The sequence below is a fragment of the Diceros bicornis genome, chromosome 39, assembly GCF_020826845.1.
Source record: "Diceros bicornis minor isolate mBicDic1 chromosome 39, mDicBic1.mat.cur, whole genome shotgun sequence".
Taxonomy (NCBI): Eukaryota; Metazoa; Chordata; class Mammalia; order Perissodactyla; family Rhinocerotidae; genus Diceros; species Diceros bicornis.
In genome coordinates, this window is record NC_080778.1 from 4266579 (window position 1) to 4288286 (window position 21708).

Sequence of the window (21708 nt, forward strand, 5' to 3'; positions counted from 1 at the left end):
TATGCTGGGTGGAGAAGCCCAGAGAGGCCACGTGTGGGCAGTTTGATGGATACCTCCTGCTGAAATCTCAGACAGCAGCCAGCCCAATGGGGAACCAACAAGCCTGGTGGAGCCTTTAGATGTCTCAAGTCCTAGCCACTCTCTGACTGTAACTGCATGAGAGACCCCAACTGAGAACCGCTCGGCTGAGCCCAGGCAATCCCCAGAGCCACAAGAGACAATAATAAATCGTTGTTTCAAGGCACCACGACTGGAGGTAGTTTGCTAAGCAAAAACAGATAACTGGAACAGCCCTCTACTCCTCACGATGCACTCTAAACCTCTTCTAAAGTAAGGAAGATCTATTAAAAATAAAATAAATGAAAACAAAAGAGTATTTTCTTTGTTAAAAAAAAATCCTCCCCAAAGAAACCAACAGTTGAACATGTGCTGGGGAGGCGGGGAGCGGTGGAGTGACAAATCCAAAATAGTGACGTTGTTGGAGAGGTAGCAGCAGGGTAAATTTGAAACTAGAATACCTGACCGGGAGTGGTTGGGATCTGTGCCGTGTGGTTTGGATCCATCTCTTTTCCTCTATAGAGAAGTAAGAAAATGCTATTCATCGTTATGTCAGCAAAAGTGCATTTTACATGGAGAATCACTAGCTGTGCTGACATTTCAAATTTTGGAATTTACAAAGATTTCAAGTTGTATATCCTTCTTGTTCACCGTGTATGTTGGAGCTTTGGGCCTGCGGAGGTTTGAAACTCTTTGTTACTCTACGCCCTAAACTGTCTGGTCTAAAAATTGTACTCTTAAAGAGCCAGGGACACACCAACCTACTTTACCTGTTGTAAATTAATATTTCAGATAACTACCGTGTGCACTGCACTAAGTACAGAGATACACAAAAGTATGCAATTTATTTTCTGCCTTTAAGGAACTTATCCAGTTGGAAAGTTGGGGCATACATACATGACGGTATGTGCAATGCGATGTAGCAAGGCTGTATGTGGTTGATCATTGAGGAAGCAATATTGAGGAGGTGAATGCTTTAAAGGAGGGAGAGAGAGTGAGCTCCGTCTGCTGCAACGGTCTGTGCAGTCTTATGAAGAAGGAAGGCTGGAGGTCAGCCAGGAGAGCTGATGGAGATCTGGCCAGGTAGGAAAGGGTAGGCAGGCAAACAGCGTGAGCTAAGGAAGGCACAAACACAGAGCAGAACATGAGAACAGAGGTAGGGACTGGACTGCAGGGGGGCTTTGTGAGCAGTGGAGGTACAGGCGCAAGTTCACAGGACTGACAGGGAGAGGAAGCCATACAGGAGGTGGGCGTGCCAAGGTCACAGAGCAGCGGTGGGATGGCCAATTGACTGGCAGTGCTAATGACACACTTCTGGGCTTTTGGATTGATACCTTGATATTTCCCTTATTCTGTTTCATTAATCTTCACAACAAGCCTAGACAGTGTTGGTGTTGTCAAATCGAAACTCAGAGAAGTAAAGCAACTTCCTCAAATTCATACACTTCATAACTTGAACAGCCAAGGCTCAAAGCCATGTCTTCTGATCCTATGCATTTCTGGGACAAACGTGAAGAAGAAATGATGTTTGAGAAATATTTTGAAACATCAGTAAGGAACAAGAGGAATGAAGAATGAAAATGATGCCAAGTTTTCCATCTCAACAGAAACAGGGGAAATCAGGACTGGAAACTTATTTCTAACACGTTTCTACAGGGAGAAGTTATAGAAACTGATCAAAGGGGGAAGGAAATGAGTTTCATGTGAGGTCCACAGAATGTGAGGAGGTGGAGGTATTGTGTAATGGGAGAGTCTTGAAGTGACTTCAGATCCATGTCAGCCACATGTTGGTTGTTGTTCAAATTAGTCTCTGGGTGTCTGTCTCCTCATGGATGAAATGAAGATTAGAGATTTGTAAAGGATTAGTGTGAGGATTAGAGACACATAAAGCGCATTCGCCCCACAGTGTTTGGCATACAGTAACAGCTGATGATGAGGATGGTGATGATGATGATGGTGATGATGATGATGACGGAGGGCTAAAGAGGAGCTTATAGAAAGAGATGCGGGAATAGTTATGCACAGAGAGGCTGTCACTGAGCTCAGAGACGTGGAAGAACGTTCTGGGAGCCTGTGCTTGTGCTTAGGGAGCAAAAGGACAAGTGGAAATGAGGAAAAAATACAGAAAAGAAGGGGCCAAAAGGATAGGTCACTCAGAAATTAATACAGTGGTGTTGGGGCCGGCAAGGGAGGAAAATGTTTGAAGAAAAACCAGCAGAGTGGGGAATTCAAGGGCTGAAAACTGCCCTTTGTATTCATCACAGTGTTTACAGTGCTCTTTGAAAATCGACTCTCAGTATGAATGTCCGAGTGGAAGCTCCATTACAAGGATTTGAGAGAGCACACCGAGGAAATGGAGACCACAGTCGCAGAATATTTATTTTTAAAAAATTGGCAGTAAGACTCAAAGAAAGAGGATGGAGTTATTAAGGGTAGCGGACGCAGTGAAAGTTTATTTATTTCACCCTGGGGAGTCAGCAGACACCACTTTTGATTTCCCACACCGTGCCCTCTTGACCCACTTCTGATTTCAGCTGCAGCTGTAGGGGACAGACACTGCCCTCCTGGACAGTTCCCGTCTCAAGCACCCGAAGCTCTGGTGTTCTGACTCGAGGCTTTTTCTGCTCAGCCTTCAGGTACCACCCAGAAGCACAGAGGAGTTTATGTCTCCTGAAGGACAAACAGGGGCCCCTCCACCGACAGAGGGAAAGGAGTCAACCCTCTTCTCCTTGTAGGGCTGCCAGGATTAGGGTAGCCAACCACTCTGGCTTGCCAGGAATTGAAGGGGTTTCTGGAACATGAAACTTCAGTGCTAAAGCCAGGACAGTCCTGGCCAGCCAGGAAGGGTGGTTGCTCTGGGTCTAGGAGAAGTAATGGCACCGAGGAATGGGATGAGGAGCCCTTCTGCTCTGCGGTGGTTGAGGCACACTGGTGCTTCGTTACAGAGCGTGGCTAGGGTGGTGAAGGGGCCTGAAACCTGGTTATGAGGAAGGAGGAGGGTGGCCGTTTAGACCAGGGGTGGAGTGGGAGCCCATGGGGAAGACGGCTGCCGTAAATACATAAAGAACGCTAGCCGGCCTTATTCTCATTGTGCCAAAAGGAAAACGTGGGCCTAAGGATAGGAAGGTGGAAGAGGTGGTTTCCGCTGGGAGGAAGGAGGGGTTTTGTAACAGTCAGACCGCCAGTCATGGAGTGTGTGTTTTCCTCTCCTGCCAGTCTCCCCCTCCCCAGATGTGCTGTGGAGCTGAGTCAAGAGACTGGAGAGAAATTCCGTTACCTCATGTGCCACAGGAAAGGAGATTAAGCCAAAAAAATCAATCTGACCTAAAAAATAAAGAGCTGGGTGGTGGTGGAAGGAGGGAAAAACTGGGAGGGTGAAATGTAGCTGAGGGAACGGGGGGCTCTGTGAGGGCACGGGGGGCTCTGTGAGAGCTCGCAGGCAGCTGGAGGGTCTGGGAGACTTAGGGAGGCCAGGAAGGGGGCGCGACAGATTCAATGCCCTGGATGTCCTCAAGAGACACAAGGGAGAGTTTGGAATTCTCTCTTCTTCATACTCTCTGGAAGCTAGCTGTCGAGCTTCTCAAGAATGGAGAGACGTCACCTACTCGCACATGATGCTCTGTGGCTGTGTCCAGTGCTAGTCACAGCTGCTGGTTTAAAGATGAATTAAATTGAACCAATTTTCACTCATTTTATAATGCCTGAGGATCTTTGAAATGGGAGAAGGAGGGAGTTTTTCAAAATTTTGAGTTGGTCTCCTGAATACAGAAAATTTACAAAATTTTGTTTGAGGTCACAAATTTGAAGTTCTCACTGTGACCACAGCATCCTAGACACAGCCTTGTTCTCACCAACATTTCTAAGTAAAAGCGAAAAACAATGACAAAACTCTGCTCAGAATACAGCCTGGGAAGAAATACATTAAAATGGTAATGGCTTGGGGAGTTCGAAATAATTATAATTTTGTTTCCATGGTTTTGTGCTTTCCACATGCTTAACAATGAGATACATTGTTTGTATAATGAACCAATTTCTAAGAACAGTGAAGAGACTAATTGTAGCAACTGTTAACAGAGATCACTAATGTTCACTGCTGGAAATATTACACCTTCTAGAAATTTCCTGATAATCTTCATTGTCTGAGGGCTCCCATAATCACAATTTCTATTTTTGTCAGTTTCCAGAATAGTGAACATGCTATTTTGATTCCAGTCAGATACAGGAAATGCTGAAAGGATGATGAATTGGTGGGCACCAGCCCTTGCTCAGTACAAGGAAAGGAGAGTGCACAGTACTGTGGACCTAACAAGATTATTGCCATCAATGAAATAGCTCTAAGTAGCTCCAAACTAACTTCCTGTGAGATTGGCTTTTCTCAGACTTACTTAAAAATGTCACGAAACTCTTCAATGAGGAATGATTGATTTTGCCAGAATGGACAGAGAGGGGATGACAGAAAAGCCTTCTTTTCACCTGTTCTACCAAATCAGGCCCTCAAAAGACCCGGTAACCCAGTCATCCCGGGCTCTGATCCTCTGGCCAATCTCCCAGTGTGGAGGCAGGGACTACAACGCAAGTCTGCAGGGAGAATACCAGAGCATCCATTTGCTAACCACTGACTCAGAAGACTGCGTGGGACGAGATATGCATACCATTTCAGCCCATTTTACAGAATCTGAAAAGGCTCAAACCTTCAAAAAGATCAAAGGAGACTGACATTTTATTGCATTTTCATTTAATTGCACACACAAGACAGTGATTTTTAGATTTACTAAAAATCTGTTTACCTATCAGAAAGAAATCTGAAAGCCACACATCCTTTTTAATGTTGGGGGCCTCCAATCAAATGACTTTGATGTTAGATAAACCCACAAATAAAATCTCAATCTGTGGAGACATCATCACCTCAGTTCCTAATGGTGCTCACTATGCATGCCGGGGGAGAGAGGCAGAGCAAAGGGCCTGGGGCCTCTACTGACTCATTGCATTCCTCTGTGACCCAGATTCAGGGCTTCATTTGCAGTCTGTCTAACGGGAACAGCCAGGTTGATTTATAAAAGTGCTACAGAAATGAGAAAGGATGATGTCGTGATAATGTTACCATGGTCGCAGGCTGCTCCCCCGACCCTTCCCACTAGCCACAGCAGGCAGCTGCTAAGATGGTTTGGGATAGAAAAGGGGTCCTGCTTATCTCTGCACTATGTTTAGAATGTAAACAATACAACCAGAGCAGCAACCGCCTCCTAAACATTAAAGGATACCTTTGGATTGAGGTTTTCTATGCCCAGAAGAGGGGTTTCCAAGCATAGGGACGCATATGAATCACCTCTCCATGGGGTTAAAATGCAGATTCTGACTGAGCAGGCCTGGGAGGGACCTGACATCCTGCAATTCTTAACACTACCTTGAGCAGGAAGGATCCAGATAGCCTCTGCTAAGTGCACGTTGTTTGTAACTTGTTAAGCTCACCATCCATTCGCCCTGAGAATGTCAGATCGTTGGGTATGGCAGATAGGAGGTGAGAGCCTGGAGAGCATGGAGTCCTTATGACAGTGAACTCCATCAAAGGAGAAAGGTGCTGAAAAGGGAAATGCAGAAGGCTGCACAGAGGGGCCCCAAGTCCAAGTGGCCCCATACCCATTGCTATGGGCGAGCCCTGCTCTGTGCCTGGACCATTTGCTAGACAAGACTCTGCAGAGCCCAGAACCACGTCCACAGTGCCCGGCCGGGCCCCTCCCTTGGTCCTGGGTGGCTGCTGCCTCCCTCCTTGCAGACTCTGCTCTTGTCTTGACATCTCTCCCTTCCATTTTGTTCCTTGCCCTTCCTCCTCAGCCTGCCCCTCTTTTACATCTTTCTTCTTTCGTTGCTTAGTTTTCTCTTTCTTCATATATCCAACTCATCACTCTACTCCGAAAATAGAAAAAGTTTTAAAAAGTAAAAAGAAATGTATTTATTCTAGAGACACTCAATCCTCTCTGACATGGAATTCTCTTTAGATTTTAAACCCTGCATGGCCATTACGTCCTCTGAGCTCTGAAGAACGCACTGGATGCCTAGCACACTTTACAGAGGAAGATAGCAATCTCTAATTAATCTTGTTCTTGGGGAAAGTTATTCTGAATTAACTTTCAACTGAGGTTGATCATTTGCAGTTTTAAATATTTAAAGATTTGAGAACTGATTAATGAAATTCTTGCTCAAACTCATCTTCTGGTAAAACCACGGTTGTCCAGCCCTGCCTCCAATGCCTTTTGTGGTCACCACTGTGGACATGAGCTTTTCTTCTCTGCAGCAATGTACCAAATTCCATGTAGAAATCGCTCAAACACTTGGGACTATTTGCTTCTGTGTCAAATGGCCCCAGGTTAAGTATATTGAGTTGTCCTATCTGTATTTTGGGGTTTCCCACCTCAGTTTTTGCTGGTAACCCATTCTCTGTCACATCTCCTAACGCCCAGTGTCTGACTTCAGTAGTTGACCCTCCCACTTCTAACCTTTTGCTTCCAATAAGTTCTGGGCTGGGAAACCAAACAGCCCTACTTATCAGAACTGCACCTAAAATAAGTATCAGTACATCTGAACGTGCACCTGAGGGTCTCCCCTGGGAGAAAGACTCACAAGGTTTAGGGTATGGGCTTTGTGGTATCTATTTTGGCTGCAGAGTCCTGTTCATTTCCTCTTTCTCAGTTTGTTTTAGAGAGTTGATATTATTAGATAAGAGACCTCCAGGTAAGTGAGGGCTCAGAAAGTTTAAGACGTTTAATAAGAGAAGATACAAGGCAAGATTAAAGCTGATGCCTCTAATATTGTCATATAAATGCAGTAACGGTATTTTTTAAATGGCATAAATACTTTAACCCACAACACAGTGAAACTGATTGCCACCCATTCACCACTTTCACTTGGAAGATGTTATCAAGAGAACTTCTTCCCATGAGTTACAGCAACATAAATTCTCTTGAACCAGACCCATAAGTCTATGCACATAGACGCATCTGCATGTTCACATATGGGTTAGCATCTTCTGCTGGGCTGGCTCCAGGCTCACCGAGTCCTTCTTCCCTTTTCATTGCCCCAGTTTGTCAGCACCCTGTCTGTCTCCTCTCTGTCCTTGTGGTACTTGCTTCTGACCCGTTCTCCTCCCCTAGACTCTTCCATGTCTGTTCCCACCACCCCTCACCCAGTCGGCTCACCTCCTCTGCGCTTCATCCACATTTAGATCCACCCGGCACCCCTTGTTCTGTAACACAGGTACAGCCCTGCAGCGTGTACGCAAACAGTAAGTTAGAGAGACTGTGTTTGCTTTGGGTTTGTAAAATCTGTGTTTCTTCTTCGTAGTTACAGCTCATATAGATGACTGGTCTTAAAGGTGGCTATGATTTATTAGGCTCTTTGTAAATATTCCTATAGTTGTTTCACAAGTGCTAGTCGCCGTACATCAGGTCACAGGCGACTTCAAGATTATATTTAATGTCTCTGTGAGATAGAAAGAGCTCAGATTCTGGAATCAAAAAAAGCCTGACTTGAATCCCTCCCCTGACACACACAGATCGTGTGACTTCGTCTCTCTAACTCTTTAATCACACCTATCTTCCAGGACTGTCGTCGGAATTACATAAAATGGTGCACGTGAAGTCTCTAGAATAGCGTGTAGCACCTAAGAGACTCAGCAAAACTTAGTGTCTCCTCTCTCTCCATAGCATGACTAACAGAGTCTAAATAAATAAGCGTCCAATCAATGTCTAACTTGGTAATACAAACTTTGCAATATTCTTTTATCTTCAGAGCATAAAACAGTTATTAAGTCAACAGAGACACAATATTTTCTAAATTCCAAGACAAAACAAAAACTTACCAAGAAAGAAGTAGCTTCTTGTTCCACAAATGAGCAGCCACTTAGTTTTTTTCTTTAATTTCAGATTTCTTAAATCTTTAGATTTCTCTTCACCAGTGTCAACACACTCACCTTCTTCTTACTGATGAAAACAGTACAGATGCTGTGCTACTTAAAGAATTTCTGCCCTTTGGACGTCCTTGTGCTCATTGCTCAGCTATCATCTCAAGTGAGTACTCTCTCATTCTTTACCCACATGCTGGGCGCTGCGGTGAGCTGCCTCACCACAAGTTTTACTCTTCCAACACGTACTTCAGATCATATAAAGGTAACAAATAAGGTGGAGGAAGGAAGGCAAGTTTATGCAACTAGGTCACTTGATAATTTCAATTTTAGATACAAATTTTTTTTTGTTTCAGAATTATTAGTCTGTGGAATATTTTTTGATTCTTCTTGGAAATTCCAAATCAATTAGAATGATTATAAATTTCTCTGAAAAGCTCCACACAAGACCTAATGAACTTTATAATCAACCACCCACGTTCTATTCTTAAAAGAACAAAAAGCTTGAAAAAGCCATATGACTTATGCTTTCATAAGTATAGATGTAATGAAGAGAGAATCAGCATGTCACAAATATTGTAGGTCTACGATTAGCTCCAAAAGGAGGTACAACCCAGTTGTAAAGGAGAAATACCTCCCTAGAAAGATTCATGTTTCTTCATTAATCATTTTATACAACATGTGGCCATTATATCGTAACTTGACCTGTTTAGGGACAGCAGAAATCTGAGTCTCCACATCCGCAGAGCAACTGCTGGCATTCAGTTTGGGAATAGCTCTGTAATTTTGAGCAGAAATCTGGGTTACCTTCTCCACCCAAGTATAAAATAAGCATTAGTCAGGCTACAAATGCCCCTGAGTAACGTCCCAAATTGTCCCATGATATAAAACACCAAAGACTCTACTAGGCAAGGAGTGAGAATATACATCTCTGGTTTGTCCGACTGTCTTTTTCATATGATTATAAATAGTATTGCTAATGTTAATTAACACTTGCATAATGCAAATTAGAAAGTACTTTTCATATTCATCATTTCATTTAATCCTGACAAACAATCTTGGTAAACTGTTTTACAGATGGAAAGAAACTAGCACGTGAAGATGTTAAGCAACTTGCCTAAGAGTGTGTAAATCAGGAGTAGTGGAATCAACAAATAAGACCCAGGTCTTCTAAGTCCTCTTTACACCAAACCTCAATTCATTTGTTCCTTCAACAAACGTTTGCTGAGTGCCTACTATGTGGTGGGCACTTTTCTAGGCAAAAGGGTTACAGTGGTGAATAAAACAGACAAAATCCTTGACCCTGTGGGATTTACATTCCAGTCATGAGAGGTGGACAATAAACAAAATAAATAAAAAGATATATGGTATGGTAGATTGTGATAAGTGCCATGGAGGAAAATCAAACAGGGAGGTCTGATAGGGATTGCTGAGGGAATTTTAAGTAGAATGAAGAGGGAAGGGTTCACTGACAAGGAAACATTTAAGAAGAGCCCTGAGGGAGGTGTGGGAGTGAGCCAAGTGTTTATCTGGGGGAGGATCATTTCAGGATGAAGGAACAGCAAGGGAAGTGTTCCTGATGCAGACATCTGCCCCACACGTTCGAGGCCAGTGTGGCTGGGGTGAGCCGGGGGAGGGCAGTGGGAGTTGAGGTCAAAGAGGTGTCAGGAGCCAGGTCATGGGGCCTTGCAGCCCATCGCAATGACTTTAACTTCTCCTCAGGTTGAGATGGGAAGCTAGTGGAAGGTTTTGAGTGACATTATCTGACTTTCATTTTAAGCAGATTACTCTGGTGGCCATGTTAAAAGTAGATTGGGGGAACCTGGGTAGAATTAGGAAGACCATCCCTGTAAGATATGAAGGGCCTATTTTGGAGGTAAAATCAACAGGATTTGCTGACAGACTGGATGTGGGGTATGAGAAAAAGAGAAGCACAAGAGATGACTCCAAGGTGTTTGACCTGAATAAGGGAAGGATGGAGTTCATTGAATAAAGCGGGAAATACTGCAGAAGAAGCAGGTTGGGAGTAGAGAAGGATATCAGGAAGTTAGTTAGGAACTGGAGAAGTTAGAGATACCTACTAGACGATTCCAGTGGAGACATCAAATACGTAGTTGCTTATTCGAATATGGAGTTCAGAGGAGAGGACTGGGCTGGAGATGTAAATTTATGAGTCATCAGCTTATGAGAGGATCAGATCACCAAGGGGGTGGGTGTAGATGGACAAGACAAGAGGTCCAGGATCTGAGATCTGGAGGCCAAGAACAAAAGTGTTTCAAGAAGGAGAGAATAATCAGCTGTGTCAATGCTGCTGGCAGATTGAGCAAGACAAAACTGAAAAAATTGATCATTAGGTTTAGCAACATGCAAATCACTACAACCTTGATACAGTTTTTGTTGGGTGTTGTAGGAAAAAAAACCTGACTGGACGAGGGTTGAAGATAGGAAAGACTACAAACATTTATTTCAGGGAGTTTGTGTGAAAGGAAAGAGAAATAGGCAGTAGCTAGAGGTGATACTAGAGTTCAAACAATGTTTTGTTAAGATGGGAGAAATAAGAGATATTTGCATATTGGTGGGAATGACCCAGTGAAGAGGAAAATGTTGACTATAAAGAAAGAGAAAGAAAAGCTTGCTCTCCATCATTGAGCAGACCAAGGAGGTTGGGAGATAGTGCCCAGAGAGGGACTGGACTGTGTTAGGAGCAGGGTGGTTCTTCCACAGTTGTAGGTGGGAAGGCAGCATCCATGGACACAGAGGCCAGCAGACATGTGGGTGTGGTGGTGAATACTTCTGCAGATTCTTTTCTGATTGTCGCTGTGTTCTCAGTGAAATAGGAAACCAGATCATCAGCTGTGAGTGAAGATGCAAAAAGAGGTGTCAGAACTTTGACAAGAGAGGAAAAGGAATGAAATGGCTATCTAGGGGGGAGGGTAGAGAATTATATAACTGCCAGGCAACAATAGGTGAGCAGCCATGAGTTTAAAGTGAGACCAGCCACCACCATTGTGCTCTTTTTCTAGACACATTCAGTTATGTAGGCACAAGAGCTGAGTAGGAGGAGAGTTGAATTCAACCAGAGCTGTGGTTTAGCCACCTGAGTAAGACAGAGGGAGGGCCAGTGGTTGAGAGTGTGTGCAATAAAAGTGTTACATTGCCTTCTACCCACTCTGCCCCAGAATATTCTAGTGATGGCCCAAAGACAGATTAGCTGAAAAGAAGCATAATGATCCAGTTTCAGACATGGGGTCTATCCAACCCAGTTTGTCTCTGACATTGGCACCAAGGAATACATTGTGACAGGATGAAATTGTCCTCTTTGTTGTCAAGTACGAATTCAACAACATTGCCAATCAAAACCCTTGCTTCCTTTAAAAATCGATGGTTTTTAACACCCAAAACATTCCAATCTTATTTTATTGTTTTGTTAATTCTGCTCCTGCTGGTTCTCAGGGCAATTAATTATTGAATTTTGCTATCATCTATAAAAGCAACATTTTCTTTTATTTTTACCTTAACTTACTTTTCTCCTGCATCTAATGCATTCTAATATTCTGATATACAGCAAGCAAACCCACAGATAGTATAGCAATAGCTTTGATAATAATTATGGCTGTGTCAAGCTCTTTATACTGTAGATATATTTCAGAAAGGTAAAAATGGTACTTAAGCAACAGCTAACTGAAATTTCTTGTGCCTTCTTGGGTAGTGCAATAAACGGTATAAGTAATCTTGGGGTTATCTGTCCTTATTGATAAGGAAAGTTTGCTAATGGGTGCTCTGGACATCAAATCTAGGCCCAGAGATCAATCTGGGCTGGGGTTTGGGAGACACTATTCTACATAATAAAATAACATAAATTTTGGGGCAGAAATTTCTGATATTTGATTTTAGGTTGTCCTGGTCTTTTCTTTGATGTAGCCAGCACTCCAATATCCCCAGACCTTAAGTAAAATTCTGTTGCGTACATTAGACATGGGTTAGAGGTGCCTTAGAGGAAAGAAGAAAAGAGGTACTCTTCAGAATTAAGACCTAAAGTTAAAGGAGAAGCATGGCCAGGGGCAAGAGTGATGTTAGAAACCAGGGGACATCAGCAAAGCGAGTGGCATGCCCAGGATATCTGCCGCCTCCGAGCATTTCCCTAAACATGTGTCTTGCAGATTCCGCCTTGCACTAAGGACTTTTGATGCACTACAAAGAAGCATGAAGTCAGGAGGTGATTTTGAGTTCTTCTCCACCAGGAGGCTTACTTGCCTTTCTACCGTCTGGAATAATTTAGTCACCTGAGCACACTAGTCAAGGCATAGCCCCGCAGACACAACACTGGTTCATTACATTGATGCATTTGTTGCTGAGAAGACTAAAGAGCAGAAAGTTGAATTGTTTGAAAAGATGCATGTGGGTCAGAGGGTGCGAGAAAAGTCTTCCAACGTCAAAAAGAACCATGTCCCCAGAGATGTGCCTGTGGACCCAGGCATCTGGGGTTGAAATTCCTTACCACTAAGAAGAAGGCTCCACTCTGTCTAGGCTTCTTGGGATTTTGAAAGAACATATGGGACTATCTCATTCCAAACCATTTCTTGGATGACCTGAAAAGATGCCAGCTCTCAGTGGGCCTGAGACAAGACGAGACTTCCAGAGTGGTCCAGACTGGAGGGGCAGCCGTTGTCCACGGTATATTTGCTGCCACTCCTGTTCTGGCCATGAGAGAGGGTCTTGCTCTCCTTTGTCTCTCCCCCTGCAAGCATGAGATGAGCCCTTATCTAGATCCCCTTAGCATGATGAAGACCACTCCTTAAAGAAGATCTTACTGAGGGTTTGGGAATACTAAAGGAAGCTACAATCCATGTGGGAACTTAACTTCCTATTAGAACTGACCTCTACATTCCTGTCTCCAGAGCTGTCCCCAGGAGGCCCTCAGAGAACCCCTTTGCTTGGCTCCTAGGTGGTCACCATCCTACAAGGCAAGGCACCAGCCACCCTCACTGGAAGTGGAGTCAGCCAACCTCAGAGCCCAAGTCCCACACCAGAGGGCCAGGGGGAAGAGGATGTTCCCACATCTCCTGGCCCAGCGCCCTCCTCTGTGGCCCTGGTTTCTCATTTCAAGATCTGATTTTTCCCAGGATGATTAACAAGGGGAATTTCTACTGCCTTCAGAAACCATCAGCATCACCACCCCATCCAGATCATGCACAGGAGCCTGGCCCAGCCCCTCCTGGCAGAACAGTCACCTCATAGCATTAGGGCCATTCACCTGGTCTGGAAGTCACCCTCAAATGTTGCGGCCCTGGATGACCTCACTCATCCAGCCCAGGCCTGGATGGCCCAGGCCCCATCCAGTGTCCTGCACAGACTCTCCTCCAGCTCCAGGTGAAGGTCACACTTGCGTGTCTTTCTTGTGGCCAGATCTCCGGAAAACTCTCCTCAGAGAACTGACAGAACCCCCCAAGCAAGCAAGGTGTCGTACTGGGATCTATGCAAGCTCACGTGTTCCTCCTAGGAAGAAACAATTCTGCAGAGGCACTGCTGTCACACGTTCCTCATCTGCACAACTAACGAGACACTGGGCATTTGGAAATATCTGCATTCACGTGTCCTCATCTTCCCCCAAGATAATGATATATGGTTCACTGTTGAACCTGCTGAGGGGGAAACTGTCTGTTTCAATGAATGTTCAAGTCTCCATCTCTTTAAAATTAAAATTCACTCAAGTCGTGGAATTTTTCATCACTGTAAAAAGATATATATTAGAATTAAAAAAAAAAAAAAGAATTGGGACATCCTGCTAAGGTGGTAACGTAGTCATCTACCGAGCACCTGTTGCACGCACACGTTTTATACTCCAACTCTGATGTCATAATATCCTGTGAGGTAGTCATTATTGTCTTCATTTATTGATGATGACATAGTAAACAACTCAGAAAAATCTGATAATTTGTCCCCATCCCCGCAGAAAAGGATTAAGAATTGTGCAGAGTATGAGTATTCCTTCCAAGAAGGTATAAAAGTCAGCTTTCATTATTATAAACTTGTAATTTAGCTTCTGACAGTATTTGCCATTGCTGAAAAAAATTAGGAAGAGCCAAAAAAGACATACAGCTCAAAAGAAAGCAGCAATAATTGTCGTATTATAAGTTTAAGAATTACGTTTTCATTGCCAATAAGATATTCATTTGACCAGGTGATGGAAAGATGATGTCGCAAGTGACAGATGTTTTTTCATATTCTTTTATCTCCCTGTTTCACCTTGCACTTACTGTCTCTACATAAGGGAAAGTGATTTTCTAGCAGATATTGCGGGTGCCCCCCTCATACGCCCTCAGGCCTTATCCTTTCAGTCCAGGTGGCCAGCCTTCCAGCCTCAGGCATCCACACCTCTGTGCCCGAGGACTCACTCTGAAACCAGAGCCTGCTGGCGCAAGCACTAGAGGAGGAAAGTACTGGAGGGCTAATGTCCGCAGGAGCAGCCCCACCCGTGTCTGGTGGGCGTTGGTGCATAAATAACCCACTCTCTCTCCCTTTGGGTGGAGTAACTTCGAGGCACACCGTCTATGCTGGCTTGGCCAGTTTCCTAGAGGAATCAAGCCAGTTACCCACAGTGGGGCCTCGCTGGACAGCGCTGCTCTCATTGGCTGTCCTCCTTCACCACCACCACCACCACCACCACCACCACCACCACCACCGCCCAGTCGCTCTCCAGGGTCCTGGACTGCCCACCAGGTAAAATACGCCCGCTCGAATCCAGGGGCTGCTTCTAGCAAACGCCAAACTAAGACAGAATTTATGGAACTGGTAAACATTGTCCTGAGATAAACGTATGCTTTTATTGTTTTAATGCATATTTTTTTTCAATACATACAAAAAATATTTTATAGTTAAACATTTTGCTTTGGTTTGTTGAAATACACAATTATAAGGGTGCCAATGGGACTCTGGCAGAATGAATAAAATAACCGTTTGGAAATAAAATTCTTTCGTGTTTGCAAAAGAAACGAGTGCTAATCACAAAATTCATTTGCTCTGAAAGTATAAAATGGTCCAATTTCTGTCTCCTAGAGCCAAACAGAACAATGTTGTAGGACTCAGTTATTTTTAAGTAAAAAACCATCAATTACTAATAACATTTGAATATGCAAGGAATTTGGAGATTTGGTGTGACTATAAGTAATCCAGACTTATTCATTCTAATCCTCATGGTAATTACTTCCTTTAAAATATATTGAGATTTAATTGTTTAGAAGTATTGCTTGCTGGCATCTAGTATTATGTATTTGATTGACATGATTATTAACTAAAAACAAAGTTTCAATGATTAGAACAAAAGGGCTCAATCTTCCATCTGCTACTTTTCCCTCCCACCTCTCCTGAGTAAAGGTGCCACTGTGAAGTCTCAGCTAAACTCTGAATGAGCTGAACATTGTCATTACCATTCCCGTGAATAACCTCATTATTTCTCAGGATTACATTTCTAAACATCTGTCACGTTAGAATATTCAGGTAGGAGCAGCTGAGAGCAAGTTTTTCAGTGGTTTTTCCTGTTTCTCTATGTTAGTGCTTCAGAACCAACACATGGTCAAATAAAACAAAAAGTTAATAAATAAAAACAAATGAAAAGTTAATCCTAAAAGGTAGATCAAGGTCCCAAATGTCTGAAGCTAAAAGGATACGTGATGGTAAAAATAAAATATTGATTCCACTGGCTGCACTATTCAACCACTGAATGTATTTCTCTCATTCCTTATTCTCCATTGAATAATGTCTTCCAAATCTACTTTCATGTTTCTCTCTTTTACTAATGATACCGGCTCAAGACAAGGTTGACATGAGGGAAGCCCTATTGTAGAAAAGAAAAACTCTGTTGTAACTTTGAATGACCTCTGACTAACTAACCCAGCTGGATATGCACCCTCCAGGAGATCTAACTGCTCTGTAGATTTTACGACCCCAGCTTGTGCATGTACCTCCCAGCTGTGATAAGATGATAACTTTGGTTTTTTTTTAGTTCCTTAGGAATGTGATGACCCCCGAACAGAGAATCTATGCTGATAGCCATCATCAGTGAAAACTGAAAGATCTGGTGTGGCACTCCCGTCTGTAACACCAGAAGGTCAACATTCCTATCCCCCTCCCCTAGAACCCACTGGCCTATATAACTGCTGTAAGATTTGTGCTCCCTTAAGATGGTTCTTTTGGACATGAGTCAGCCATCTTCCCTTTTGCTAGCAAGCTGTAATAAAAAGTCCTTTTTCTCCTACCACCTTGCCTCTCGACTATTGGCATGTCTTGCGGAGAGCAGAAGGCCCCACACTGGGCGGTAACACTAACATATTATTTTTTTATTTTCCTTATCATCATGTTTTACAGCTCTAAGTGGACAAACAAGATAAAAGCAACTATTTGTGCTTAATTTGCATTTTGCGATCTTACGAAATAGTGGTAAGGACTGATTGATATGCTGAGACAAGAAGAATTGATACCCACACAATTAGCACAGACCCATCCCCACCATATAATCCTCGGACACCCTTCAAGTTTCACCAATTGTCCCATTAAAGTCATTCATAGTAAAAGGATCCGATCTAGAATCCCACGTCTCCTTAGTCTCCTTCAAAACCAGACAGTTTCTCAGTTTTTCTCTGGTCTCATGACCTTGAAACTTTAGATGATTGCAAATTGTAGAATGTTGGGTTTGTCCAGTGTTTCCTATGACTAGATTCATGGTATGCATTTCTGGCAGAAATATGCCAGAAGTGACGTCTGCTCTCCTCACTAGGTCCTACCAGGTGGTGGATGGGTTCAACTTGTCCCATGGCTTGTGTCAATTGTGACCACAGGATAAAGGTGGTATTTGCCAGACTTTGCCACTGTCAAGTCATTCTTCTTCCCTCTGTAATGAAGTAGTGTTTTATGAGGAGATGCTTTGAAACTCTGTAAATATCCCTCTCCTCGTCAAACTCCCAGCCACCAGGTCGAGCATCCCTGCTGTTTCTTGGATTACTTGTTATCATGAGGATGCCAGTGGTGATTCTCCATTCCACCAGTCCTTCTACATTGGGAGGCTGGCCTTCTGCTATCAAACGCTTCCTCTTCTCCCTATTCATTTACGTCAAAACAAGCTCACGGATCCCTATTTTATTCAGTGAGTTACTGAATAACTCACTATTATTTTCATTAATATTAATATCATTATTTATTTTGATGGAAAATCACCCCAGATTTGACCAATGGGAGCCCATCAAGCTGGTCACCGTGTCCTTTTGGCAACTTGTCATTGCTCTAGCACTTGCTACATCCTGTGTTCAGCCCGTCTTGCAACTTCCCAGCCCCAACCCTGGAATCTGCCATTTCTCCACGCCTGGTTCCTTTTTGGGGAGAATGAGTTGTAGAAACGACTACCTGGGCTCTAGCATGTTTGTTGCTACAGGGTCGTCTGCCCCCAGGCCCTCTGGGTGGAAAAACTGGGAACGTATTTATGTTACACACACGCACACGCACACACACACGCCCTCCCACACTAGTGCACACACATGTACACTTACATCTATATTTATATCTGAATCTTCTATTTATGTTCAAACCATGACTCCCCACCAATATCTCCAATTTTCACTACTCAGCACTGTAGGATTTATTCTAGTCTTCTCTCTTTCCATATTCATAATTTCCTTCTTTGACCATGAGAAACACAGCTTCCATTAATCCTCAGCATATTGACCTATTTGATCAATCCGTCCCTCTATGTAACCAGTCTCCCATCACCACCGCTGCCCTCCTGAGCAGCTACCCTCTCACCTCACTTTGGTTCTGACACCCCACTCTGGGTTGCCATCCACAAACTCCCAACATAAACACCATCTTCAATCCACTTCAATTTTGTACTACGTGTCCACGCCCCTACAAAGTGTCCACAGCCACAGCTGTCCTGGGCACTTGAATGTTAACTTAAATATAAGTGACTGTAAGCAAGGCTGCTGTTCATAGTTGCACAGGATGTGCACTGCACCACTCCAGAGAGTACCATTCAAATCACTCTGTGGAGTTTTTTGACCTGCCACCTTTTTGACCTCTGACCATAGTCCTTTCCAGGTTCCTCAACTTTCTTCAGATATTTATTAACATATTAGCACTTCTGAAAAGATGTCTATAATAGTAAACTCATGAACATTGTTTCTCTGATAAATATTTTCCTCAAATATTTTTCTTTCACTGACTTGGTAAATTCTTACCAAGTGTCTGCTTTTGCTAAAATATGAACCTTTTTGTTAAGATTTACTAGGATTTTTCCAAGTCCAGACTTCTATTCTTCATTTATTTCCTAGAATCAAGATGTCTCCTGGGACCAAGACCTTTGGTTTCTGGGATATTTCTGTGGACATACAAAAGGGATAGAAGTGACTTTTGTCCATGACTAGTCATTCTGGTTATTACCAGTAAAAGTCATTATTTACATACTTTCTCTAAGCAGCCTGGAAACAAAGTGTACTTTTTTCATTCACAAATGTTTTTGCATATTACTTTTCTCCCCAAGTCTCTCATTCACTTCCTGGGGGGTCGTGGTTTTAACCAAACCAGCCCCGAGTGTGTTGGTTATTGCCAGCGACGGGAGGCCCTGCGCCACATGCACTTTCTACGTGCCCCTCCACCCGGTCCACTTCCTCTTCTCTGGACTCGCCCGAGGCGGCAGGTGCTGAGCCCACCATCCCAGCTCTTCGGGGTCTCACTTGTGTCCGTCCAGTTTGCAGGACAAATCTAGAATGGTGACAGCTTTTCCTCCCTTGATGTCATAAGACTCTAACCTTTTAGTGTTCATTGTCTGATTGTGAACTGGCTAAAACGGCATCTTTTGTAGTAAGAACGGAGACAACATCCTTATGTTGGGCTTAAGGAAGACGGTTGGGTCAGTGCATCACATTTGAACCAGCAAAAACCCCTGAAACAAGCAGCTGAAACTTCCTGATTGTTTTGTCTTCAGGCCCACGTGTGCCCCATGGGTGAGAAAAAAAGTGTGAGAGGTCCCTGTCCCCTTCAGACATGGGTATGTGAAGACTGTGAAGGTGAGGGCTGTAAGAGAGACTAATTTCATCCAATTTCTGTTCTCTCCTTCTTCTTTAGTGGTAAAATTTTTGCCTGGACACAAGAGCACGTAGAAAAAATACCTCAAGTCTGCACACCAGGCTTTGTGGCATCTAGGTGTGGCCATCTAGGTGTGGCCATCTAGGTGTGGCCATCTAGGTGTGGCAATGGGATGAAGCTCCAGCTGAGATGTTGACAGAGTATGTAGGGCAGTTTAAGAGTCACCTGGTACATGCCCTTTGTCCTCTTCTTTGTCTGACCAACCATCCTGCTGGCTGCGACAAGGATGCCTCCTTCTTTGTGAGTACAGGTCCACCCTCTAGGGACAGGGGATGACTGAACGGGAAGAACGGGGCTGTTGAGGACCGTGGAGCAGAGCTGGCCCCCCCATCCTGGACAGCATACCTACAGTATTTTATATGAGAGAAAAGTCAAATTCTAGCCTGCTTAAGACTCTACGACTTGAAGTTTTCTATTGTGTGTAGGACCACTCAGCACTAACTCATACAAGTACAAAAGATAAAAGACAGCTGAAACCAACCACAAGGGGGTTTCCGGGGGTGTGATTAAGTGTGGGTGATAATGTACAGATAACCGGGCCTGGGATTCCGAGAAGGACCCCTGAAGACAGGCATGCAGGGGCCCATGTCAACAGTCGGACAACTGCGCTTTCTCCTTGAGGATGCCCGGACAGGAGAATGGGAGGAGGAGTCAGCACACCGTTGGGAATGAGTGGGTGAGCAAAGGCACAGAGGGAGGATACCCCAAGGCGGCTTGGGGACCGCATGGAGACTGGGTTAGCATGGTCTGTCTGGGAGAGGAGACAGAAACAAGGGGGTTTTGATTCGGGCTTTTTAATGCCTGCATTGGACGTGGAGGACCTTGTGCTCATCCATATTAGGAAACTCACTTCAAGGTGTTAAAATAATAAGCCACTGACATCTTTCCCCCAAACCTCATCCGCCCGTGAGCAGCAGCGAAGAGAGCTGGGGTTTAGGGTAAAGAAGAGGATTAAGGAGAAGGAGAGCATTTCTGTCATATATATTACTGGGAATTTTTCAAAGATGAAAACTCAGTGGATTTTATGACATGTCAAAATATCCTTGGGTTGTATTGGCCATATGAGAATAATTCCCTGAAACATCTTAAAAACCCCACACATAATAACAACAGCGCAGAGCCAGTCATGCCAGCAGCCCATCATCGGGACGCGCACTTGGAGACAGAAGGAAGGGCAGGTGGGCCCAGCTGTAGAAGACAGGGGGTCGGGCCTGAGAGGGGAATCCGACCCTTAACCCCAGGGGCCTTTGGAGCACCTGAAGCTCACGCACAGGTGAACAAGTTGATACTGCTGTGCTGTCTGACAGAGACGAGAGGCCAGCTGGATTGGGAGAAACAGATGCAGGCAGACCAGTTAAATGAGCTAGAGCAGTGGTCCTGATAGGTGGGTGAGGGGTCCAGAACATGCCGCCCCTAATAAGCATCTTTGGCATATGGATTATTTTGAACTAAAGCCACTGAGAGCCATCAGGTAAAACTCTAAAAACATGGCACTTTCCTTTTGTAAAGGAAATTTCCATTTGTAACGTGGCTCCCTCTCCCATACCAGGAAGAAGAGGACTCTCAACAATTCTTGTTATGCAGAAGGCTCCAACCTGAATCTGCCTAACAAACCTTACTACACAGCCCTTGTTTTCCACACTTTTCCTGGTCATCTTCTCATCATCTTCTTGCCTCCCCTGCCCAGAAGCCCCCAGACCCCTTTTCCTCTGTTAGCCTGAGATGGGGTATAGGCCCAATTCTAACCACCCCTGTGAGCCGCTAATCTCTGGGTGCTCCTGTGTGTAAGCGTGATGCCATGTAATAAACTTCAGTTTTCCTCTTGTTAACCTGTCTGTGGTCAGTCCAATACACAGGGCCCCAGTGGGAGAACATAGGACGGTAGTAGGAAAAAGAATTTTCTCCTCCCCCACACAGGTCACAGGGGGAAAGGGAGAGAAAAATAGAAATGTAAGAGAAGCGTTTTGAAGGAAGAATTAGCAGAACTGATGATTCAAGTTAGAACTTGAGGGGCAAGGATGACACTCAGGTGTCAAGTTTGCATCATCCAGTCACTCGGCAGATACCAGACGCATGCTGCAGGTGCATGTTGGGCTGAGTATCTGTGATACTCAGATGACCTGCCCGAATGGAATGGTAGGGTAGCCCAAAAGACTGTGAAGAAAAGTCCACACATAGTTGCTTCAAGGTGTAATGAAAGGCCTGGAGAAGTGAGGATTCTTGGAGGACATCTAACGGGCATGACTTGGGTGGGGATCAGGGGCAGCTTCCTTGAGGAAGTTACACTTCAGTTGAGTGATGGAAGATGAGGAGGAATTTCCCAAGAAGGTGAGTGGGGAGAGAACATTCCAGGCTTGAAGGAAGAGCACAAGCAGAGTCCTGAGGCAAAGGGAGTGGAATGTACTAGAGCAGGGGTTCCCCACTGATTCAGGTCGAGCCGCCCACAGAACCCTCATGCTCATAGGAGGCTCACTGGGGCTCACAAGGCAAGGGGGGACACCTAGTGAAAAGTTGTTACATGTCCTTTATATGTGAGAGCATATTATATATGAGAAAAGTCAGATAGAGGGTATTAGGGAAGGTACTGAACTTGATCAAATTTTCAAGTGAAATATTTTTCA

General features: G+C 44.2%; 2 long non-coding RNA genes across 2 annotated transcripts; one reads left to right on the forward strand and one right to left on the reverse strand.

Annotated features, from left to right (window-relative positions):
* Nucleotides 1–1044: 1044 nt before the first annotated feature.
* LOC131399634 (uncharacterized) lies at nucleotides 1045–9124 on the forward strand. The gene is made up of 3 exons (XR_009217173.1): nucleotides 1045–1140; nucleotides 7977–8120; nucleotides 9032–9124. It is a non-coding gene; the product is annotated as an uncharacterized LOC131399634 (long non-coding RNA).
* A 1265-nt stretch (nucleotides 9125–10389) lies between these two features.
* Nucleotides 10390–12536, reverse strand: LOC131399635 (uncharacterized). Its single transcript, XR_009217174.1, has 2 exons — nucleotides 12453–12536; nucleotides 10390–10807 (listed from the first exon to the last, which is right to left on the reverse strand). It is a non-coding gene; the product is annotated as an uncharacterized LOC131399635 (long non-coding RNA).
* Nucleotides 12537–21708: the final 9172 nt, after the last annotated feature.